The following is a 26,511-nucleotide window of genomic DNA, read 5'->3' on the forward strand; positions in this document are numbered from 1 at the left end:
CTTCCATGCGGTGGCACAGAGAAAGTGACAGTTCATTTCTGTCTGTTGTTCTTGGGATTATCGTACGATCCGTTCTGGAGGATGGCTGAGTTGAGCTTTTTAATCTGTTTCACTTCAGTCTTTGGTCATCATCGCGGCTCATCATCACCACAGTTTGCTATCATGTGTGCACATTTATTCCAGGATTCACAAGGACTAGAAGCTTTTCTTTTAAATGCACACACACACACATTAGAATCTTGATGGTTCCAGCTCTACACACACACACACACACACACACCAAATATGTGCTCTAAATTCTCAGAAAAACAATCGGGCCTGTGATTTCTTAAAGGTCTTCCTCCCTGAGGAAGGGGCTTTCATTTTTCTGCCTGAGTCTCAGGGCATTTTAAGAATTTCTTTAGAATTTCTGTGCATGCAGCAGGGTTTTGAGCTTGCCTTCTCAAGTGGTCAAGGGTGATGTGCATTTTTTTACTTTTCCAGTAAACACTTCTCCGCCACTCTGCACCCTCCCTGGCCGCCTGTGCGTCCTGATATCAAATGGCTCCATGGGTTTCTGGATAAGCTCAGAGAGCAGACCACTGGTGAGATGATTTGTACAATGATAGGAAGGACCCCTCACAGAAACCCTTGGCTGCCTCAATAGGAAGATAACCACTGAACTCTGCATCTCACCCACAAGAGATGTGCAGATGGGGAAGAAATGGCACAGTGGAGAGGAGGGCAGAGGATGGCTCTTGAATACTATATATGAGATGAGAGCCTGGTTGGCAGCTGGGTGGATGAATGGGCCAGTGGGGCAAGCAAGTAGGAGATCTGGGGAGGCACCTAAATTTGCTGCCCCTGTTGCTTGAGGCAATTGCTGGATGAGAGAACATGGAGAGAGGCCTCAGAAGATGTTCTTAATGACAAAATAGGTTCATGATGATGAAAAGTGGAGGGTTGCAATTCTGTGCATACTTCCTTGGAAGTAAGACTGGAAACTGAGAAACCACACATATAGTCATTGTGGTCCTTTATAGGTCAAAAACAGCACTTTGAGTTGGCCATAGAATTGGTTGCCACTGCAGTTGGGTTCCATGACAAAAAGAAGGTGGGATATACAAATGTAAGAAAAACAAATAAAATGAGTATCACACCCAGCTATCCAGCTGACACTGAGGAGATTTTCTATTAAGTAAGTTTGCTTTCTTTTCCTTTGGTAGAGTTGCCGTCCAATAGGGCTACCGAACTTCACATCAATAAAGTATCTAATAACTGTCACTAGCAGCCAGGACAAGCCATGTCACTTAGGTAAAGGTAGGCCAACTTAATTTCTCACTGATTGATCAAACAGCAGAACTCATCATTTTCTCCTCATGCTGCTGTCTGACAGCACACCATGGTGTATGAAGAAGTGCAATTGGCTATACTTTAGGACTCTTTCCAGACGACTCTGAGAGGAAATGTCACCTATTTTTCTTCCGCTCGCTTTCTGTCAAAAAGGGTGGAAGTGTTTTCCCAAAGGGAACTGAAGGAATTATTGCGGGCTCTTTGTCTAAGCCCAACTTCCCTGAGTATCTGTCAGCGGTATTTCCCTAGGCATTTCTGTACTGGTAGCTGTGTATCTGTGCTCCACACAAGGAAACTGAACTGAGGAATGGCAGTTGTTTCCCCTCTAACAGAAGAAAAGGCCCCTGTTTACATGACTGTGTGAATTCTGCATCATTTACCTACTGTGTAGGCCAGCATCCACCAACCTGGTGCCCTTCAGATGTTTTGTACTACAACTTCCATCAGCTGCAGGTTGGCTTTAAGACATAATATGGGGTAGGGAGAGAAAAGAAACTTGAGAATATAAAGATAAATCACTATCAGATGCATTCACAACTATAGATACAATAAATATATAAACCATTGATTATGAAAATCCTAGGAACTATAGTTTGTTAAGAGTGCTGGGAGTTGTTAGGAGAGCTGTGTACCCCTCACACAGCTTCGCTTCCAAGAAGCAGGATTGATTTTTAAACCACTCTGAAAAATGCAGCTCTGTGAAGAGAATAGGGACTTCCTAACAACTCCCAGCACCCTTAACAAACTGCAGATCCCATAATTATTTGGGGGAAGCGATGACAGTTTAAAGTGGTATCATCGTGCTTTAAATGCATAGTGTGACTGTAGACAAAGACAGTTAATTGAATAGAGAGTAAGGCCTACTGAACACTGTATCACAGACATGCATAGATTTGGGCTGTAGCGTGTCATATTAAAAACAACGGTGACCTTTGTTTGGGCAAGTAAAGTATGAACTGACTGGCAGTGATGTTGTGAATCCTTCTTAAAGTGATTTGATAGCTCATTGCATCACTTTAATGCCTAGGCAACTGTGGTCTAACTATTGTGACAGATGAAGCTGTAAATACAGTTGCCAGGAATTTTTGTAACTCGTTTCAAGGAAGTGAGCATTTGTGCCGCTCCGATTTTTTTTTCCATCCCCAAAAGTAAAGAAGCAGAAATGATACATGTCGCTGATTCCTTGAGCCTAATTCCTTTCCTCCACCAGGTTCCCAAATGCAGGCATACATTCCAACATTACTCCAATGAAAATAGGGACATCCCATTCCATAATGGTAATTTTACTATTTATACCCTGCACATCTTACTGGGTTGCCCAGGACTCTGGGCAGCTTCCAACATATATAAAAACATAATAAAACATTGAACTTCCCTATACAGGATTGCCTCTAGATGGCTCAGGGGTTGGATAACTTCATACCTTCCATGCGCTCTGGTTTCTATCATGATGTTCCATTACACCAGAAGCAGTTTAGTCATGCTGGCCACATGACTCAGAAAGCTGTCTGTTGACAAACACCAGCTCCCTCGGCCTGAAAACGAGATGAGCACTGCAATCCCAAAGTCACCTTTGACTGGATTTAACCATCCAGGGGTCCTTTACCTTGACCTTTTTACCACACGGAGGTTAGGGGAGCTCTGCGTACATACACTGGTATGTGTGTGGAGTCACTTTCCACAGTGGCTGAACATGTGATCTGCAGAGGGTGGGGCTGGAGGGTGTGCTTGCAGTGGGGGTTGGGGCTAATCTGCTTAAGAGGGTTTGCCTGAATACCCTCCTACCCCACACAAGTGAGTTCTTCAGGCAATTTCCAGTGCATTTCTATGGATGCTTTTTCAGAAGCACATTCCAAAATCTCAAAGGGATTTACTTCTGCAGCCTGAATTGCTTTGCAACAAGATTAACAGTGCAATTCTGTACACATCTACTCAGAAGCAGGTATGAAAGAAGGCATCAATTAGCATTCTGACCCGTGTCCATCACAGGCAGTGCTGTTTCCATTCTTCTGCAGTTTGGCCTCTGACAAAAACCCTAGTTATTCATCTTGCAGTCTGCTAAGGTGGAATTTTACATAATTAGTTATTCAACTAATTATGCAATTAATTACATTATTCTGCACCATTTGTTTGGATGCAAAGGCCGTTCACTTCAGCACAAAGAAAAAACAATGCAAATGTAAGGTGGGGACACACCTCATTAATTACATGCTGAATTAATTAATTGCAGACTGAAAACAATCGCAGGAGATACTGATCATATGTGCTGGATTGATTTCTGTTCCGTAGATGGAATGGATAAATAAACATGAGCAATTTCCACTCTGATTTCTTTCGGAATTCCCTAATATACTTAGTCAGAAGCAAGTCACATTGTGTTCAGTTGGTCTTAATTCCAGATAAATAAGTCTGGGGCTGTAGCTTTAGGCTGAAAGCCTAAATGCTCGGAGTAGGAAGTAAGCTCTACCGAACCCATTGGATTGCCCAGTTATTTTATTATTCTAGCACCAAACTGATGGCTTTCATGTGGGAAAGGTCTATCACACATCAAACACCAACAAGAACTTTCATATCACCTTGGCACTTCGATACCATTTCACACATGCACCTTCCATAACTGAATGCAGTGAAATGATGTACATGTACATGTGTGTTATTCAGCCCAGGGATGAGAAGATAAAAGAGTTGTAGCAGCTGATGTCTCATCGCTTACTGCCTATTGTCCCCATGCCAACCACCTGCTACTGCTGTTGCTGAAATTGCCCTGCTGTCACTCAGATGATGACTGGGGCCATTTTTGCAGCTTCTTTGCCATTAAGGTGAGAGCTGGCATCCTCCTAAGGCCACTAAACCTTCTGAATTGGAGCCTGATGTTCACAGCCATCAAGTCCGACATTCACAAGGTGAGAAATCAAAGGCTTTGCTCTTTCCTGAACAACCTGCCATTCTCTATATACCACGCAATGGATAAAATGTATCACTTTTTTTAAATGCAGCTGCAAGTGTAATATTTCAAGCTGACCTTAAGCAAGTGAGACACTTGCGATGGTTTCCGTTCTATCTAAAGGAACAAGTGTTGCCACAAAGGTAGGTATGCAGCAAAGCTTCCCTTAAAACATGTTTCAGGGTGAATGTCTCTTTAAAATGCAGACATGTTTCTTGCCCTTCTGTTAAATAGATTTTGAGCTATGGGTTACAAAGAGGCAGAATTTTATGTTGGCAAATACTTGGAGTATGTGGAAACCCTGGTTCACTATGTGTCAGGGAATGGTCGGAACAGGAAGACTGGGAAGTGTGCACTCAGTTTGATCAGCTTCTCTCTGAAGAAGAGGAGGAAGGGGAAGAATTGCCTAGTTACGAGATAGTGGAGGAGGAAGGTGAGGTGAGAGCGCAGCCAGCAGAGACCTCCCTGGAGAGTATGGGGGATCCTCCATCTCCATGGGCCCATCGGTCACTCAAATTAAGTTAGGAATGCAGACAATGACCTTGTTCCAGACAACTAGCACACACTAGCTTCAGTGTTTTATTACACGTTTTATTACATTTTAACTTGTTTAACTAGGAACACTTAAGAACTAGTAGCCCCAGATGGAGAAAGCACGTCCCAACTGCAAAGAAAAGACACAGCCAGCCAGTGTAATGGATCCTGGATGTGTCCTGTGAAACAGACGTGGTTGGAGATGCAGAGTACATATCTGCTTGGCGCTTACCTGCCTGCAGGTCTCTGCTGGTATCCCTTGCTGATATTGGGTGAATAATGTAAATCATATTTACAAGATGCATTTTGTTAAAGGGATGTTTTCCAGCCTGTGAGTTAGTAAATACAGTGGTACCCCGCAAGACGAATGCCTCGCAAGACGGAAAACCCGCAAGACGAAAGGGTTTTCTGTTTTGGAGGCGCTTCGCAAGACGAATTTCCCTATGGGCTTGCTTCGCAAGACGAAAGCCCATAGGGAAATCTCCGGGGACCTGTTTTAAATTGCTGGCGGTCGGGAGCAAAGACTTTTGCCCACAGCCAGCCTTCAGAAGAGGTCCTGGACCTCTTCTGAAGGCCGGTGGGGGGCAAAAGTCTTTGCTCCCCCCCGCCTGCCTTCCCGGGACAGCGGAGACTTCTCCGCTGCCCCGGGCGATCTTAAAATGCTGGCGGGCGGGAGCGAAGCGTTCGCTGCCGACCCCCAGCATTTTAAAATCTCCCCGGGACAGCAGAGAAGTCTCTGCTGTCCCGGGGAGATTTTAAAATGCTGGGGGTCGGGAGCGAAGCGTTCGCTGCTGACCCCCAGCATTTTAAAATCGCCCCGGGACAGCAGGGGCTTTTAAAATGCTGGCGGTCGGCAGCAAAGCCCTCCTGTCCCCGGAGCTTGCGGGGCGGGAGGTGGGAAGAAGGGCTTTTCTTCCCACCGCCAGCCTTCAGAACAGCCTTCTGAAGGCTGGCAGTGGGAAGAAAAGCCCTTGTCCCCCCCCCCCAGCCTTCAGAAGAGGTCGGGGGACAGACTGTCCCCGGACCTGGTCTGAAGGCGGTTTCCCTAGGAATGCATTAATTGATTTTCAATGCATTCCTATGGGAAACCGTGCTTCGCAAGACGAAAAACTCGCAAGAAGAAAAAACTTGCGGAACGAATTAATTTCGTCTTGCGAGGCACCACTGTACCATTTAACAGTCTGTAAAGATGCAAATATAGATATCTGGTGAATTTGGAAATCTGTGCCTGGGCAAAACATAGGAGATCTATAAGGGAGAAATTACGGTAAAAGAGTTTTGATAAGAGTAACAACATTTTCAGGGGAGCTTTGAACAGCCCTAGTGACTATCAGCATCAAACTATGGATACCAGTCTGTTGGTTTGCCACTGGTGCTGCTTGCTGACATAGAAAATGGCAACATTCAGAAGCAATTGGGAAAATATTTCCATCTCCCAAGACATTCTACTAGTCACACAAAAGTTGTCATTCTTCCATCTTAAGTTCAGTTCTCCATGTCTTCACATTTCCACATTTATTTATTTTGAGAGTTTGCATGAAAATTAATCAACAATCTTAGTGTGGATTGCTTTTAATAAACACATTTTTGTACACACATTTTTTGCAATGCAATTTCTCTTGATTTTTGTTATGTTATTTTCACTAATATAAGCATTTTTATGCACACTTCATGTATTTTTGTACACGTTACTTGAATGGAGAACTGCATTGAAAAATTCAGAGAGGTGTAAATTTTGAAGCATTTTAGTCTATGTATTGTTTGGGAAAGTGCAAGTTAGGTTGCTTTGCCTTTAAATACTAACTAAATCAAACCCCACCCCCATCCTAAAGTAAGAGGGGGTGGATCAGTATGCCTCATCTTTCCTTTCAGGAAATGATATCACAAGTCATTTATAAACCTCCCTAAACAAATCAACACGTTCAATTGTTGAGGATCTAGCGGGGGTTTGTTTGTTTCCACCAATCTCTTTAATTTTGACATGTTCATTTGGATGATTTCCATAGTACTCCTTCCCTCGGGAATGGCCTCAGAATTTTTGAGAATAACATTTGAAGGGTTATCATCAAAGCCTGAGATTCAACAAATATTCCATGCAAAATGTATTATTATAATATTACAAATATGGATTCACTATAGGTTTTTTGTAACATTTGTCTTGCCCTGAGACAGTGCTGCAGGCATCAGAAGTCCAATACACACAGAGCACACCCTACTTACAATATGTTGTCCATTTAATTCAGTGCAAAATTCAGCTCTTTAGGTTAGGTTCTACTATATACATCCCAGCTTGTCAATATATGGATTTTGTTCTCTCTCTCTGTTTGTGTATTTGTGCTTATTAGTTTTCACCTTGTTAACTTGGTTTATCCTCCAGCGCACCTCATTTTTCTTAATCTTCCTAATCAATAAGTTTCTTAATCTACTGAACAGATTTGACGAGTTTTGGCAGGCCAAACTTGATGCTGCAATAAAAGGGTTGCTCTCAAGGGCTGTGCAAAGTTACTTGGGAATAGGTTTTAGGCACCTTTGTAGAATATAACTTCCAAATATGCATAAGATGGTTAAGAGTTTTGCATTTATATCTCACACTTTCCTCCAAGAAGCTAAGGACCAATGCTTTCCCCCACCACCAGGACGAATAACAGCTTGTATGTGTGTGGATTTTAATCAGGACCTCTCCATGCATAGTGGTCCCAGTAAAAATGCCCCCCATATCTACTAATAACTTCTTCTTTTATTTTATTTTAATAAAAAAACACAACCTCTAATGTGATTCCAAGTGACAATGTTTAGTATCATGTCTAATTTGGCTATCAGAATTGTATTTTTGTTTCATAACATCACTATGAGTAGGTTCAGCTGTGAGACAGTGTCTTTGCCCAAGGCCACTCAGTCAGATAGATTGATAGCTGAGAAACTTATCTCTTTTCCAAAAAAACAAAACCACACACACACACAGACACACAAATCCAGCTGTTTTTCACAATGCCAGTGGCTAAAATCCCCATTCCTCCCAACAATAAAACCATGAAAGCTTGCAGAACTCAGGAGGAAGCAGATCTTCTGTGCCAGATGTGAAGTTTTGGCATCTCCTTGGAACACATGGAATCCACACAGCTTTGTGTTTCTGCACACCTGGCAGACAGGTAAATCAATGAGGGCCATGGCAGGCTTGAACCAATTACCTGCCTCTTTGCCATTCCTTCCTCTGGCACACAAGACAATAGGAGAATGCCTGGGAAAAGATCTGAGCAGCTCCGAGGGTTCTGCTCCTTCAATAGAGGTAATCCAACTGAGTGTTCCAGACCAGCTTCAGGGTGATTGTTGCCGAATGGCATCCTCCCACTGTGTTTTCACTGCTCTCAAATGTTAGTTGTGTTTTGAAATCACTTGGTCTCAGCAGGCAGCCTGATCAGGAGAGTGGATGGCATCCCACTGCTTCACACCCTCCATTGCTTTTAGTGCTGCAGAAGGAACTGTGATGAATTGGGCGAGGAACAGAAGGGTAAGGACAAAAGGACAGGCTGGGGAGAGGGAAACTTTTATGATCGGCCTCCCTGAATAGGAATAATTGAAAATGAAGTCTTTAAAAAAAGGGTCTTGAACAGAAAGGATCTTTAAAGACACTTTTCACAGTGATGGACGGGTGTCATTGTCGCCCCCGCTTCCAGGCACTCCAGAAATCCTGGCTCAATTAAGAATGGACTTAGGAAAAACCCAATCCTCTACACAAATAATACATTTCCTCCCTGTGTCCATTCATAAATGTGGCCCTGTAATACTTCTTATCATGTTACCAGGACAATGATGGGACCTGGGAGCTTCCCATCTGCACCTTCTCCTAGAACTTATGCAGAAGCAGAAACAGGAACAGATGCTCACAACAGTATCCCAGCAACCAGAAGGAACTGAAGCTCCTATGATTCCTGACCTCCCTACTAGGGTCTTTGAAATTCCCCATGGTTTCTGATGCCTGGGAAACTGTAGCAGATATTCCAATATCCCCCATTGCTCTAGATCCAGCGCCAAGGGCCTTCTGGCGGTTCCCTCATTGCGAGAAGTGAGGATACAGGGAACCAGACAGAGGGCCTTCTCAGTAGTGGCGCCCGCCCTGTGGAACGCCCTCCCATCAGATGTCAAGGAAATAAGCAGCTATCCTATTTTTAAAAGACATCTGAAGGCAGCTCTGTTTAGGAAAGTTTTTAATATTTAATGCTGTATCGTTCCACAGGGCGAGCACCACTACTGAGAAGACCCTCTGCCTGGTTCCCTGTAACCTCACTTCTCGCAGTGAGGGAACTGCCAGAAGGCCCTCGGAGCTGGACCTCAGTATCCAGACTGAACGATGGGGGTGGAGACGCTCCTTCAGGTATACATGTTAGCTTTCACAATCAACAACCAAAAAAAGTGAAAATGGAATGTAGGAGTGACAGGATGCACTGGTGTTCAGGAGGGAATTCCCCAGCAACTCAAATAGCTTTTTAATGCTTTGTGCTTTTTATTATTATCTAGCAAATAAACCTGTTAAAGGGCAACTTGGTGTTTCTTTAATTCCCTACCTGAATCGTTTTGCAACACAGGTGAGTGCTGGGGGGTTGAGGATCATTGTACAAGTCTTGATGTCAGCGTCAATGATCTCAGTTCCTTTCCATTTTTAAAAAATAGAACTCGGGTCATATCCAAGTAAATCCAAGGGAAGCTGGAGACATTTCATCCAGTGCAAAATTAGGGCAGGATCTCTATGTTATGCTTTGTGGTGTTATGGGTACTATTTCTTTTTTGGCCATTTTTACTTCATATTTGCAGAGCTGCGTCCGCTGCAAATCTGCTTCAACTGCAGCAAAGCTCTGCATTCAGCATTTGCTTCTGGCTTGTTCAGAACCACTTTAGCCACTCAGACAAAAAAAAGCATAGCAATTATAACACTTGGAAGTCACTTCTACTTTTCGATAGACTAGGAGGGCTAATGTCAACTGGCTCATGTAAGTACATTAATCAGAGCTTTTGGCCAAAGCCATTTAACCAACAGTGGAGGCTATATTTATTTATGGCTCTCCTGCTGTGTGACCAAGGTATAGAAATAAACACTGTATTGGCAAACACTGTAGGCATTAAATATATGAGATTTTCAGATAAAGTTCCTCTGTGATGTCTGTTGAAAACATTTTAAATGTCCTTTGAATTACTATTTGGTCGTGCTTCTTCTTAAGTACATAATCCATAAAGAAAATTAAGAAGATGCTTACATTCTCTTCCACTGAATGGTGCTGTTTCCTACAGCTATGGTACATTTAAAAAACAACAACACATACACAACCTAATGATGTGAGAATGATGGGTCTGTTTCAAACAGCAGCTTATAAACCAGCCAACATATATTCAGAGGTCTCCATGTGACTCTAGCAGTCCAAACTACCTGCAGTTGTCTACTCACACAACAGCTGGTACAATAACCTGGAGGCTTCTGGGCACTGGATGGCTGTGTCATGGACCAACCATTGGGACGTCATCCTTGAGACCCTTGACCAATCAGGGTTGGTAAAGGTAGAATTTGACAGTTTAACTGCCAGATAGGGCCTCACTAGGGAAGTAGCTAGGGGTGCTTAGGGGTTTGTCAGACAGGATTATTTATTTACAGGGCAACACAGTCAGATGGGTGGAAAATGAATTAATAAATGAATGAATAAGACGCCCCATTTTCATTGGAGAAAATTTGGAGGGTATGCATTTATGCCTTACTGCAGGCAGTATCATGCATTGAGCCATCACTGCCTGGGAGGACCCTGTCTCAGCCTTGGAACTGTGTCCACTACTCTCTTGTGAAAGCTTTCCAGTTTTGCTTCATAAAATTGAATGGGATCTCTTGAGAACCAGGCCCTATCCTATTTACATAGACAAATCCTAGTATTGCTAATTGATATGGCCTAAATATTGGAGAGGAAGGGTTCTTATTGATCATCACATCTGGGGTGATCCATCACTCAAGACTATTTGCATGAGTAAAATTTAATTTGTTATGACTTTGCTTATACTTCCCATCAACAGACGAAGCTTGACATGGATTCCAGATGTGCCTCCCTGAGGAGAATCCAACACATCCAAAGAAAGAAGTAATTGGGATAAAAGGCCATTCCCAGTGCCGGATTTACGTATAAGCTAAAAAAGCTATAGCTTAGGGCCCCACTTTCTTGGGGCCCCCAAAAAAAATTAAAGGAAAAAAACACCTGAATGTACATTTCCAAAATATAAGATAAAAAACACATAAACTAAATCCTACATACAGCAATAGTGTTTTGTGTTGTGCAGGCTCCTATGATGTAAGCAATGCTAGTCTGCTCCCTAAAATATCACTGGTTTGCTCATTTCTATATATAGCGTGCCTACATTCTGCATGTGCAAATGGCTTTAGATACCAATTAGGTCCATAAATTACCATATAGCATATATTCAACCCCAAAAACAGTGGCAATTTGTTGTTGACAAAGGACATCTGGACATATAAAGGGCCCCATTACCTTCAGTAGTTTAGGGCCTCATCAAACCTAAATCTGGCCCTGGCCATTCCACAATCTGTTTTCTTCTTTGAGGAATTGCCATGGCAAGGGAGAAAGCTTCTAATTCCGGTGTGAGACACTGGGACAGAAATAATAAAATAGCTTTCAAACCACTTTGCCAACCCACTCTCACCTACAGGGGCATGCCATTTTCAAGACTGTTGTATTCATTCCTCATATTCACTAATTTCTGCAGACCTTTCGATGGCTGCAACAACACACCACTGCGATGATTCTCCGAGACATTTTCCACAATGACACCAAAATCTGTTTTTCATGCTAAAACTAATGCAGAACGCAGCAGGATCTAAGTGTATTTAGGATTCATTTCCCCCACTTTGCACATCACCGCTACTTTCATTTCGTTACATGTTTTGCGTTATTATGCACTTCTTCTTCACAATCCACTTTAGCCTGAACTGTTGTGGATAATTTTTAGCAAGTTTTGGGGTTTTATTGTTGTTGCTGTTTTGCACATTTGCGTCAGTAGAAAAAGCTCCTACTGACTCTGATGGCAGTGAGTGCAAGTCTTTAGTGTTCATTTCAAATCTGCAATTTTAGAATCAATAGATAAAATAAGGCTATCTAAGATTCTGATTCATGCCAAGTGCTTTTTTTGTGTGGGTGGGGGGCAGATTTTGCCGGAAGCCAGAAGCCAATGTTGCCACTGCAGCTACCTTTCCTTGCTTCTCTGGTGGAGAGGGGGGGGTGGAGGGTCGTGTACTAAATCCGGGTCCACCATGGGCACCTCCTGCCCCCCCACCCCACTGCCAGATAAGGAAGAAGTGGCAGTAGCAGTGAGAACTTGTGTAGATAACAGGAGCAGATGGGAGGGTGCATTGCTGTAAGGCCGGCTGTGCAAGTGATACTGTCAGCCTGCTCTGAATGCAGAATGATGTGAAATGCCCTTTGAAGAAGGGCCATTGATCCGTGGTAAGGCGCATGCACACAAAAAAGTCCCAGATTCAATATCAAGTGTCTCCAAGATGGGCATTTCCAGTGTATAAGATTTGGTACAAGGCTCCTTCCTATTTTCCTAGGTGTGGCGTTTGCCTGTTTGTTTGAAAATGTCTCTACAGGGGGAGAGAAAGGGTTAATAGGTAGACCAATAGAAAAGCCAGAGGTGCAGCCTACCTGTTTATAAAGGGGCTTAGCCCGAGGTTTAGTTAGTTGGTTTGTTGGTTGGGAAAAGGCAGTTGGGAAAGCAGTTGGCAGACAGATGGAAATAGACAGACAGTGCAGTTGGTTCTTGTGTGAGGGGAGGTAGAAGAGTTAGAGACAGAATAAAATAAGACTAAGAGGGTAAAGGGTAACAGCGTTTCAAATGCATTTAAAGTTTATTTGTGTTTGCAATAAACTACAATCTTCATTGTTCACTTAAGAACCTGACTGAGACTAAGTGATTTACCAGGGAGGACCTGGTTGGTGGCAGCGGATTAGTGGTGTACGGGTCAATAGTCCGTGAGACGACCAGGGGCTCTGTATGAACGCCACACTAGGTAATGCTGATGAAGCAGCATTGTGGCAAACTATCTGCTGCTTTCCATTTAATATTGAAACCCAACACAGCAGAAGATGATGCACATGAAGAGGCTGGACAGCCACCATGAGAACAGACTGCTGCACTAGATAGGCCATTGGTTTGATCCAACAGGCTAATCTGCATGTTTTAAACAAGGCTATAGGGTCATTTCCTGCCTTCTTCTCATATATGCTTTCGAAAGCCCATCATGTTCTTAAATTGTACAAAATGCTGGTGTTTCATCATCCCATTTTTCTTTTGGAGTTTTGTTTTTTGTTTTTGGCAAAGGAAGTGTTCTGTATCTCAGAGGTACAAAAAAAAAATAGTATCCTGATGTGGCAGTTACTATGGCAACTTGGCATGTTTACATAGACAGCTAAATGAAGAGTTTGGGGAGACTGCGGAACTGCACATTGTTTCTGTACCTCCTTGGTCTTTTTGCTATTATTCTCCTAGAAAAGTTAAGCGTTACAGTCAGTCATATGCATGCACAACAGAATATTATCGAATGTACAGTTCCTGATGCAGTGTAATTACAGCTTCGGTAGCTCAAAAGAAAAAGAAAAAGAAAATCTGCCATTTGCCAAATCAGACAAACAAGCAGTTAAATCACTTCTTTAATTATAGGTCCCTCAAACAATGCTATATGGTTTTTTCTTTGTTAGTATTGCTTAAAACCCAGGTTGTGCAGTGGGCTGGATGTGCAATTGATTCAATCACATCCTATGGCTTCATGTTTTATGCTATGGATGTGGGTGAAAAGCGAAGGGTGCACTTACTGTCATTTTATGGGGTTCTCCCACCCCATAACTTTGCAGTGAATGTCGGATTTAGAACCCACAGTCCAAGGAAGGAAGAGAGTAAGAAGAACCTGCTGAACGAGGCCAGCAGCCCATCCTGTTATCACAGGTGGTGCCCAAGGGAAGCCTGAAAGAACAAGAGCATTCTTCACCCCTGTGGCTTCCAGCAACTGCTGTTCAGAAGCATCACTGCCTCAGACCATGGAGGCAAAAGCATAGCCATCCTGGCTGGTAGCCACTGATAGCCTTACAGGGGCGTCGACTTATAAAAAATTTTGGGGGAGCCCGCGAAAGCTCATGAATAATAAATAAGCTCATGAATATGCAGATAAAGTGGCGCCGCCTCCTCGTGAGCGAATAGGGGAGAGCGTGCTGCGCCTATTAATCAGCTCCGAAGGAAATTGGGTGGAGCTTTTGCTCGGGAGGGAGGGCAGGAGGCATGCAGCCCGACCCTGTGCATTTTGGGCTGGGGGAGGGGCGGCGGTGGCGCTCTGCTGGAGGGGTGCCCGAGATTATTGGGGGGGCAGAGCCCCCCCAAACGAATTTTTGAGGGGGCTCGGGCCCCCTCAAGCCCCATGGAGTCGGCGCCTATGTAACCTTATCATACATGAACCACTCTTGAGAGCTCAGGGAATGGAATAGGGGTTCCTAACAACCCTCAGCAACCTTAACAAACAGCAGTTCCCATGATTCCTTGGGGGAAGCACATCTGAAGACAGCCCTGTACGGGGAAGTTTTTAATGTTTGGTGTTTTACTGTGCTTAATGGCTGGGGGAACCCAGTTAGATGGACGGCATATAAATAATAAATTGTTGTTGTTGTTGTTGGTGGTGTTATTGTTGTTGTTGAAGTAGCATAATAGTGCTTTAAATGTGTGGTGTGGATGTGGCCCATCCCAGTTTCACCTATGTTCATTCATAAATCAGTTCTATCCTGTTTCTGTATTTGTGAATTGCATTTAATATCAGGTTAGCAGAATAATGGGTCTGGATGGACATTTATGTCCCATGGAACATGCCCATTGTATAGTATATGTAAGATGACATAGTTCAACATTAATATAATGGCAGCCAGGGCCGGCCCACCCATGAGGCAAGGTGAGGTGACTGCCTTGGGTGATGGACTCCACAGGGGCAGCAGATCTTGATGTAGCTTTTTATTCCCCTCCTTGTTCCTGATGTGGATCTTCACTCATCCCTTCTTCTCTAGTGGGTAGGAGGACACAATTTTGGGGTCCACCTCAGGTGCCTTCCTCAAATACTGATACAAAGACTTACAGGAATTCTGGGAACTTCTGGGTAGATGACCAAGAAAAATGATTGGTACCCAGTTCTCTATACAGTTGTTTCTTGGATGTTCTGCTGCTGCTCTTGGTCTGCTTTTTTGTCTCTAGCAATTGAGCCAGTTTACCCATAACAAGAAGACCAAAAGAAAATGGCGATAAATACTCAATAATGTCTTGGGGTTGCATCAAAATCTAATTTACAGAACTGTCTGGTCCTAGCCTACTTAATTCTTGGCAAATGTTTCCTTGTTGATTTTGTTGTGCACAAATCACCCATAAAATCACCTGATATCACCTATTTATATCAGGCAGGCACCTTCATAATACTCTTTTTGTCATCTGCTAAAAGCATTTTTGTTTCGACAAGCCTACTCAGATACCTAGAATGCTGGTGTGCTTTTAGTTTGTTGCTAGTTTTATTTTTTTTAAATATTTAAATGTTTTTACCAATAATTTTATAGTTCTTTTTTATTTTACAATCATGCGGTACATATGTTTTATAAAATAAATAAAAACAAAATACCCACCAAAAAATCCACCTTTAAATATTTATTTTACACTATTTTAGTGGAAACCTGTCTGAATGAATTTTCCTCCTGAAATGCATATTTTCAATTTAGTCTTCATTTCATAAAATTTATATTCTGCCCGACTGTAGTAAAATAATATAAATGTACTTTACTATATTTTTGTCAAAAACTATGCTGGAACATTTATGCATAAAAGTTGCTGAATAACTAATTTTGAATAAGAACATTAGTCTGGAAGGTCATCACTTTGTACTGAAATTCACCAACTTTGCCTGCTTGGAGACTCAAATTTCAAAACTTTTTTTTAAAAAAAATGTTCCACATTCAAAAAAACTTGAACTGATTCTGGAATTCTCTCTCAATCTTAATTTTATATGACATTTTGTTTCAGGCCTAGAGTCTAGCAAGGACAAACAAGTCTAGCAAGTCCACAAAATTCTACCACAAAGCCCATGTTTCTTATAAACTACTAGGTTTTCCTCCATAGAAGTTTGGCAACAATTCTCCTTTATCTCCCCGGCAGTATTAGTCCTGATGTCAAATGTTGCTGCTGCTGCAGTCATTTCTGTAGTTGATTTCCCCAAGGAGGTTGCTTTCAGGAACCTTCACCGATCTTCTGAAATGGCCCTCAAATACAAATGACACCATGTAACGGGATCCCATTTTGTTTACCATTTCTATAATGAGAATGGCTCTCTTTTCATGTTGCCTTTTTGGAGACTACAAAGCAAGGGGAAGGGGTATTCTTGCTCTTCCTGGATGTTCCTGCACAGCTGTTCCTGTACTGATGCAATGGGAGCCTTCTTTAAGTGATATACAATATATGAGAAGCCCTCCCTTTCCAGGACTTCACTGGAGCTCCTTCTTCAAAGCCGGCACAGGATACTGTTGTTGATGGAGGGGCAACTTCAGAATTCGTAAACTGAAAGAGCTGTCCGCAAACAAACTTTTTCCCCAGTGGTTTTTAAAAGATATCATATTGTAGGCTCACAAGTAAAATTGTGGCTCCTTCCTTCTTTCCACAACACTGCATCATAGCAGGAGAGGTGGAAAGAACCCAAAGGATCATCTAGTCCTGCAATGCAGAAATCACAGCTGTATGTCTGGCTTCCAGTGTGTGTCTGCGGCTTTGGAGGGCCTCAATGGAGGCCTCTCAGTGGAGGCCTTGGCCTGGTCACTGCTGCAGCGGTGGGGATGGGGCAACAGAGGGCACATCTTCCAGAGGAGGTCTCTGCCCACGGGCCCATGGAGATGGCACCTATGTCACACTGTGTGACGTCACACGCACGACACATTGGGTCGTCCAGCCAGGCATCCACAGTGGAAATGTTGTGGGTCCTGAGGCACTCAGGGCCCCCCAGAGATGGCTCCTGTGATAACTAATGTTTATAACTAATGTTAAGCAATGTATGAGAACCCTTCAGAGGTTTGTTAAGATAATACCTAAACCCTGAAGAAGAAGAAGAAGAAGAAGAAGAAGAAGAAGAAGAAGAAAAGGAGGAGGAGGAGGAGGAGGAGGAGGAGGAGGAGGAGGAGGAGTTTGGATTTGATATTCCACCTTTCACTCCCTTTAAGGAGTCTCAAAGCGGCTAACATTCTCCTTTCCCTTCCTCCCCCACAACAAACACTCTGTGAGGTGAGTGGGGCTGAGAGACTTCAAAGAAGTGTGACTGGCCCAAGGTCACCCAGCAGCTGCATGTGGAGGAGCGGAGATGCAAACCTGGTTCCCCAGATTACGAGACTACTACTCTTAACCACTATACCACACTGGCTCTTAAAACAATCTAAGGCCTAATTTTATTAATGTAACAGGTATGAACGATAAATTTCCCCAGCAACTTCTATAAGAGTGCACCAAGAAGCTAACCCTGATGGACAACCAGCACATAAAATCGCAATGCCATGAAATAAGAAAAAATATGCAGCCTTATTAAATAATAAGAAAATCCACAATCTGGAAAAAGCCATAAATGCACAAGGGTCATCTCTATTGTCAAAGTCCCAAAACATTGAGGGGTCTCAGAGTGCTATATTAGCTGTGGAAATGCACCTTTCTCAGTTTGGCCTGAAGAGGATCTCCTGTGGAGTTCTCAGTGTGATGTCAAAAGGTTGTCACAGAACACACTCCTTGAAAAAGCTTTCATATCACATAGTATTCTTCCGAGACATTCATCAGAAATGTTGGCAGGGCAGTGACTGTAATTCATGTTGCCCTGAACTCCCATTTCCAAGTGGCTAAATGTCCTTTGGAGAGCATTTTGCTGGGTTCCAGGGAGCGATCTATATTAGAAACAGGAAACCTTCTCCTTTCAGCCTGAGATCTACACTACCTCTAGCACAAAGTTTCTGAGGACAGGCCTGCTGGTGGTGGGGGGGGGCCAGATGCAAAAGTGGGTGGAGCAACGGGTGGGAATCTTATCTTTGTACAAAAGGCTACATTACACTCAGGCAAAAGTCTACATACACCCAAAACCTTTTACCCACCCCTCCAACCAAACAAGCAAGATGAATGATCAGAGTCCAATGACACATTCCAGCCAAACAAAAACACTGAGCAGAGCCTATGCGGGGTGTGGCCTCAGTAGATGGGTGTGGTTAGGGAGGGGTGTGGCCTAGGGAGAGTCCTGAGGGCCAGACATAGAGGCTTGGGGGGCTGCATTTGGGCTAAGGTCCCCTGCCTCTCATCTATCTACATGCATACCTGTTTAACTCTCTTACAGCACAATCCAATGAACATCTCCTTGGAAGCCCCGTTTATCTGAATGGAGCTTAGTCTCAAGTAAATTTATATATCCTGTGGGGGAGACCAGTGGCTTGTGGGCTGGCCCTGTCCTGCTAAGCCTTTCTGGACAACCCACCAAGCCCCTACCATTTTTGTGGCAGTGGAAGCAGAGGTAGTGGGGAAGAGAAATAACACCCCAACCTGCCTTTCTCTGCCCCTATGAGCAACAGTAGCAGCACTGGCAGCAGTGATAATATGACTGGCCCTGGAAGAGGGAACCCTTAAAAAAGAAGAAGCCCTCAGCTGTTTTTGGAAGGGGCAATTGAACACGCCAAACATCCCCCTTGGCAGAGCCGCCACCACCATGAGGTAAGGAGAGGCCACTGCCTCAGGCGGCAGGAAACTGTGGGGCAGCAGATCCCGATGTTGATCTTTATTCAGGGTCAGTCCCCCCATGAGGCAAGATGAGGTGACCACCTCAGGAGGCAGGATCCACCAGGACAGCAAAGCCCAGTGTCAGTATCTCTTCCTAACGTAGATCTTCCCTCACTCCTTCCATCATCTCCTTCCATTTTGGTGTCTGCCTTAGGTGCCAAAATGTATTTGTCTGGCCCTTCCCATTGGGAAAGGCCTCACTGGGCTCCATATCTGCTGAGTACTTGTGGAGTGTGTTGGGAACTTTCCCTCCTGGCTCTCACCCTTCTTCAGCAGAAAAGAGGATGAATGGGTGTGTGTTCTGTATGGGCCTATGTTGTATGTGCATGAGGATATATGTAAGTTGGCCCACCACGGGCAAACAGCCCACAGTTGGTCAAGGGTGAATACCAAAAACATCCCCCACCTGTGCTGTATAGAATTTCAGGCTTAATATTGCAATACAGTCATATAATAATGGACCACACTGCCATGCAAAAAATGCAATTATATAGCTGGAAGGGATTTCGGAAGTCCTTGTTCAACCTCCTGCTCAATGCAGGATCTGTCATCAGGATGCAACAACTTCATCTCTTTGTTGTTTTAAAGAACAGTAGCCTGAGATTCCAACATTCCTAAGATTGCTTTACATTATATACATATATGGATATCTAATTATTCCCACTCTAACTGAGTAAATACATTTAAGGTCAAAAACTTTCTGGTTCCTTAAAATAAACCAAAACCTGTCCAGTTCCCTTTTCTTAATAATGTGCTCCTGAAATATGTGACTTGGTGGTGAACTGTGTGCGTCATATTTCATCTCATTAAATGTAACATTGTGGTTCACCCATGACATTACCTGGCAGTCATAATTAGAGGGAAAGAAATATTGGCATTTCAATACAGAATGTCCTTGTGGAATTCAAGAGTGGTCCAAAGAAAAGAACTCATCTAGCTCAATTTATTAATGTGAAAAGGTTAAGATTAAGAAAATAACAATCAGCAAGTCACATTGACATTCTTCAATCCAGGTACAGAGTAACATGTGATTTATTTAAAACCAGGAGTTGCTCACTTTTCTTTGGTCTGGGAGACGCAATCACCCTTGGGTGTACTCTGCAAGGATCAAATGTCAGCAGTGGGCATAGTCACAAATGAGTGTGGACACACCACACACACTCTCTTGGGCACACAAAATGCACACAGGACAATCACACACAGAAGAAGAAGAAGAAGAAGAGGAGGAGGAGGAGGAGTTTGGATTTGATATCCCACCTTTCACTCCCTTTAAGGAGTCTCAAAGTGGCTAACATTCTCCTTTCCCTTCCTCCCCCACAACAAACACTCTGTGAGGTGAGTGGGGCTGAGAGACTTCAAAGAAGTGTGACTAGCCCAAGGTCACCCAGCAGCTGCATGTGGAGGAGCGGAGACGCGAACCTGGTTCCCCAGATTACGAGACTACTGCTCTTAACCACTACACCACACTGGCTCTCACAGGTATACAACCCGCACTTCACAGCTGACCCATCACCTGAAGAGGGGGCTGTGCATGGCCCCCACTCTGGTGAGACAGAGTGGTTTAACCATCATGAGGAATGCTGGGAATCATAGCTCTGTGAGAAGAATAGGGGTCTACACACAACTCCCAGCACCCTTAACAAATTACAGCTCCCATAATTCTTTAGGGGAAGCTGTGACATAGGCAAATGGGGCCTATGTGGACTGTCTATTAATGATGATAGAGCTCACTTTGTGCCAGGAAACAAAGTCTTATGTGCAATTTTTCAGCCTTCGTTTTTTTTTCAAATCCTACCACATATGAAAAAACAAATCATTTTCTTGACATCTTGTGTTGGTTAAGCAATTAACACAGTAATCAACAGTTTTAAAACAAACATACACACTAAAGTTCCATGTCTGCTGGGTAGGCTTGCCTAACCAAAAATATTTTTAGTAGCTGTCGAAAACAGTATGGCAAAGGTGTATGTCAGATATTTACAGCATTATAATATCATGAGATTACGCATTTTCCTGCAAACCACACCATTAAAGAACAAGCCAGTTGGTCTTCCACAACTGACAGCTTCGTATGAGTTGTCTGGTTAATTTAAGCCTTACTCCTAACCTTAATCAGCCTTAATCAACACTGGCTGCAATTGTATATTTTTTAGGAAGTCCGAATGAAATAATTAGGACTTAAGATTGGAGGAAAAGATGTTTAAGATCAGAATGATACAGTAATAGTTTTGAAGATAAGATACAAGATCAACCACATCTATCACTTTCTGGTTTATACCAAATTCAATACAAATGATTAACAGGAATTATGATCACCATTGCACCCCTAAAACATAACCCCACCTCATTTCTAGACAGACACCCTCTTTACTCTCTTGAAAGCCCACAACAACAGGGAATAAGCGTAAAACAAGACACAATATATAATGTCATGGCCTTGGATGTGCTGCTTAGGTCTCAATTCACCAGAGAAATCAAAACGACTGCTAGCATCTGTGCCAATTCAGTTCTACATTGCCAGTGTAATCACTTAAACCTTATCAGTCAACAATATAATGTCACAGTGACAAGGAAACAGGGGGAAGAAAGTTCAACAGTTTTATCTCTGTTTGAATTATGTCTACTTTACAGACTCCCTCTTTCTCCAGGCTATTCCTAAATTGAAACAAGTAGCTAATCATTGGTGAGATTAGTAACAAATGTGTCCTCTTATTCATTTTGTCAGATCAGAAATATTGGGTGTACATTTCTAATATTGCAACTGATGTCTTTTAATCCACTGCGAATGTAAGGATCCTGATTTTAACTTTCTCCATCTAATCTTTCACTAAGGAATGGTTTCCTCAGGTCTGATGCAGTTATTGTGAAACCTTTGAAATTCACACTTCGCTGAATATTGGGATGTAGTTCCCCAATGGAAAAAGGTGGGGGACGGAATGCATTTACTAGTGGAAAGCGTGCATAAAAATGTATTATATCAGTTTAAATCGCATACAAAAGCGCATTATATCAAGGAAGCTCACAAATAACAGATGTGGAAATTTTGCTAATTGAACTTAAGCTTCGAAGAATGAGAAATGGAAAGGAATTGCAATGGACAGATTCAACCATCTAGAGATCTGCCTCCAGGCTGTTGGATCTCCTTCAGCCTCCAGCTCTTTGACTCTATGCCTGAAGCAAAAGCACAGAACTACATATATTTCCAGTTGTTTTGTTTTAATAAATGCCAACCATCTTGATATAAGCAAAACAATTTAAAACAAAGAAAACAAAGAAACTGAATGAGCATTGCCATTAGATTCCCCATTCTGTTAATGAAGAAATAATGCCTGATGCTCCACACGTTTCTATCTGTATTCACCCTTCTCGATTTGATAGCTTCATCATTTCAACTGATTTCCATATTTTTATTCCCCAACAACCATTAGCACTATGTGGGTTCTTATTTTTTTCAATTAATCATGACAAATATTCTTGCTGGTCCCCAAAGATTTATTATGCCAAACTCTTAGAGTTGATGGCTGTTGAGCGGGAGAGTTTCTGGTACTGCCGAGCTCAGATCCTTCCCCCATTTCATTTGAAATTAATTTGTTTTTCGAAAGTTCAACTTCTAGAAGTTTCATGTTTAGTTTTAATCGCTCTTGCAGTGTTTGCAGTATATCAGAAGATCCTTGGAAAAGGGCCTGGTTCCCAAGTTAATCATACTTTAGAACCAAATAAAATGAAGATGGTGATGATGATGATGATGATGGTGGGAAAGTGACCTTTTATTCCCTACATTTTAGAAAACAATCCAGGCCCTAAGGGAGGGAGGGAGGCAAAGAGAACACCAGTGCCTGTTTCAGTCGGACTGTCCCCTTATTGACCCACAGTGAAGAAGAAGACGAAGAGTTTGGATTTGATATCCCGCTTTATCACTACCCTAAGGAATCTCAAAGCAGCTAACCTTCTCCTTTTCCCTTCCTCCCCCACAACAAACACTTTGTGAGGTGAGTGGGGCTGAGAGACTTCAGAGAAGTGTGACTAGCCCAAGGTCACCCAGCAGCTGCATGTGGAGGAGCAGAGACGTGAACCCAGTTCACCAGATTACGAGTCTACTGCTCTTAACCACTACACCATTCTGGCTCTCTAAGTGAGACAACTTATAGGAACTTGCCCCTGTGGGAAGTACTAACTGAGGCTAGCTCCTGCTCCAGTTGGGCTGGTTGATTTGTTTGTTGAGCTTGTGGCTCTTGTTGGGTCTGTCCTCAGCAGCTGTGAGGGATTAGACAAATTTATGGAGGAGAGAGCTGCTAGCCATCAGCGCTGGGCTCTGCCTCCACAGTTGGAGGCTGAGATGATTCTGAATACCAATTTGTGGAAACCACAGGAGGGGAGAGTGTTCTTGTGCTCCAATCCTGCTTGTGGGCTTCTCACAGGCATCTGGTTGGCCATTGTGTAAACAAGATGCTGGACTAGATCCACCATTGGCCTGATCCAGCAGGCTCTTCTTATGCTCTTACATTATTATGTCCATCCTTATGCACTCCTGTACAGAAAAGTTTGCGGAGAACAATTTCACTTTTCGTATGAGCTCCGAGATCCATATACTGGTGCCTTCCTCTCTCTCTCTCTCTCTCTCCCAATCTTCTTGCTGTCACAATTGCTCTAAAAATAAACATGCCCATCAGCAATCCTCTTCCTAGCTGTCAATCATAATGGTTACCTGGAGGCATGCCGGAGCTCTGGATGATTGACACAGTGAACTGCTGAAAGGGGTGATGACTCAAAGCCCTCCTCTTTGTTACTCACATGGGAAGAGCTGAGTCTTTCTGAAGAGTGACATCCTTGATTCTGTTACTCATAAGCCTCCATTAAGAGAAACGCCTCCATGAGCTGTAGGCAACAGTCCTAATTTGGTCATGCATCAAAGAACCGAGCAAAGAAATAACCCTCAAATTTGCAATGCAATGAATAGAAGGCAGAATGGAAACATCAGGGCAAAGCTACTGCAATGGGTGATGTGTCTGAATGTAAGTGCAAGAGCCCAAAGTAGACCTCTCTGCTAGATTACAAAACAGAGATTCCAGAACGTAACAGGCCCAACTCTTGAGTCATTGTACTTTACTGCATAGTTCTTACTTGTCTTTCAAAAGTTGCTTATAGGAAGGAAAAAAAGCAAGTTGGGAGGAAGAGGGGAAGAGAGAGAAGTCAAGAACCATTATTCATGGCTGAGTGTCATCACAACAGCCAGGTGAGGTGGGTTAGGCTGAAAGTTGGTCACTGGCCCAAGGTAGGAAGTGAACGGAAACAGCAATGCATTAAGTGCACACGCTCAGAGTATTTTCTTTCTGTTTAACAATATTGACAACAAAAGAAAAATAACCATCTGCAGTTTGCTGGGAGTGCTCAGTGGCTTGTTTTCATTTTTTCCATGAAGTTTTATGCTGTTATAAAAGTGGTAGTCTTTAAGAAACCAGAAGACTATTTCTGTGATAACTTATTTCATGTGTTCCTTTTTTGGGGGGGAGGGGCCCCCTGTTTTGGGAACCACATCAGGGCCCCCAACCACTTTAATCCAGCCTTGGTTGTATCCAAAGTTGGTTCTACTTAAGAGTAGACCTATTGAAATTGATGCACATGACTAAATTAGGCCCATTAATTTTCACAAATTAATCTGCTCTGAGTAAAACAACTGAATTTTAGATTGTAAGCTCCTTACAATCAGAAGAGATCTGCCTTCTAGCCATCTGTAAAGCAATAGACACACAGCTTCAACTCTGTGGATTCAAGTTGGGTTGCCAAGTGGATATGCTGGGAACTGTGAAATAAAAGGCGATGAGTAATTTGTTTCTACTAGTGAGCTGTCATGGAATGGCTGGATGCAGAGGAGTGGAGAGGGAGGCACCAGCTAGGGAACCCCCCTTGGGAAGGAAATGGGTGGAGGGGGAAGGATAGATCTCTACAGAGAGATAAAACACAAGAGGAACAATCCTCTAGTCCTGGGCTGCAGAACCTGTGGCTTTCCAACTTCTCTTGGCTGATATAGGGCACATTTATATCACTAAGATACCACTTTAAACAGCCATAGCTTCTCCCACAGAAGTATGGGAGCTGTAGTTTGTTAAGGTGGCTGAAAATGTTAGGAGCCCCCTGATCTCATAAAGCTACAATTCCCAAAGTTCCCAGTGAGGGGGGATTGATAGTTAAACCACTCTGGGCATTCCATACTACCAAGGTGACAGTAATAGATCCAGAAGTATCCCTGCGTTCTTGTTAAAATCCTGAGAATGAAGGGGCCAGGTGTGGAGTGGCAGGCACATACATGAAATGTGATATTTTTGCTTTTCTTCTTCTTTGCTTCAGGTTTTTGTCTTTGTGATTTCTTACTGAGTACTGGATGATTTATAGCAGCTGGTTCAGGGAGGTTGTTCATTTTTGGCTCTGTGTCTCTTTCTTGAGGTGCAGAATTTTCCACTAGGGTCAGAAGTAACCCATTTGTTATCGTTAAGAATTTTTTTCATGTTGGATAGGTCCGTGCATATTAAGTGGACCTGGTCCTGCAGATAGCCGCCTCTCTCCTCTGTTTGGGTACCTTTGGAAGTAACCTGCTGACTTTGAAGGTCATTTCCAAGCTCAGAAGGCAGCATTTGTGTCGTTATATCAGTTGTATTTGCCTTGTAGATATTCTCAGCTAAGGCCAATTCTTGTCGGAGCTGTTTAAGCTGAGTTGACCAATCCAGCACAGTGGAAGGGGGAGCAATAACCTCATCTAAGATTAACCCATTCAGGTCCCTCTTTCTCTCTTCCTTTTGGAGAAAATAATGAGTAATTTTACTCTGTCTCCTTCGGGGTTCTGGGGAACTGATTAACGGGACTGGCATGATTCCCAAATCTTTGCAGTTATTTCTAGTAAGTACCATAGTAAATATAGTTGGTTATCGATGGCTTGCTGAAGTCAATTATCTCCAGATATGTTGGCCTTGAATTTGCAGGGCCAGTCAGTGCCATCCAGCAGGAAAAAAAAAACACTTGGGGGGGTGTTTCTCTTCCTTAATTTATAGCTTGTATCTAATAAAGTTTGACGCGACCTTTCATTTGGCAGTGCCTGGCAAGGTGCTCAACCCAGCCCAGCCCAGCCCAGCTTCTTGCACCCTCCCAATATGGGGGAGTTAGAGCAGTAAAATAACGAGATAAAACAATGTTAAAACAACAGGACTCAGCACTAGAGGAAGCACTAAAAATAGTTAAAAAGTAAAACGGAGGAGAGGGATAAAAACAAGTACTGAGGGTTGGTTATAGAGCCAAAACCTGCCTTGAAATGAGCCTTAGAGCTGAAGACCCTCCTTCCTCCATTTTGCCTCCAGGTACTTGTATGCATGAAGAATTAATATTCTTGCCAGTTCTGTTTGAAAACAGAACCTATGAGAAGCGAAACACGCAATGGTGTTAGTGTACAGTGGTGCCTCGCAAGACGAAAAGAATTCGTTCCGCGAGTCTTTTCGTCTTGCGATGTTTTTCGTCTTGCGAAGCACAGTCCATCGCAACTGCACCTCTTCAAGCAGCTTTAAAAAAAAGCGCAAGACATTTTCGTCTTGCGAAGCAAGCCCATAGGGAAATTCGTCTAGCGAAGCAACACAAAAACAGAAAACCCTTTCGTCTAGCGAGTTTTTTGTCTTGCGAGGCATTCGTCTTGCGGGGCACCACTGTACTGACTTTGACAAAGTTTTACTCTCTTTCAAATCTCTTGCTCTTTGCCATTTCCTTTAATTGAGCTATGCACCTCCTCTTTCAGAGGGACTATAACCCCATCCAGAGAAGGTCAGGCTCCGCCCATCACCTCCAGGGAACCACCCAATAACAGTGCCTCA

At 43.1% G+C, this 26,511-nt stretch overlaps 1 long non-coding RNA gene across 1 annotated transcript in view; it reads right to left on the reverse strand.

Moving 5' to 3' along the window:
- LOC310687253 overlaps positions 1-25,923 on the reverse strand; it is a 208,047-nt gene extending 182,124 nt beyond the window's left edge. The window contains exon 1 of the long non-coding RNA XR_014516336.1: positions 25,902-25,923. This is a non-coding gene — a long non-coding RNA (uncharacterized lncRNA). The remainder of the gene's footprint in view (positions 1-25,901) is intronic.
- Between the last annotated feature and the right edge of the window lie 588 nt (positions 25,924-26,511).

The sequence above is a fragment of the Podarcis liolepis genome, assembly GCF_965112155.1.
Source record: "Podarcis liolepis genome assembly, chromosome: 10".
NCBI classification, from domain to species: Eukaryota; Metazoa; Chordata; class Lepidosauria; order Squamata; family Lacertidae; genus Podarcis; species Podarcis liolepis.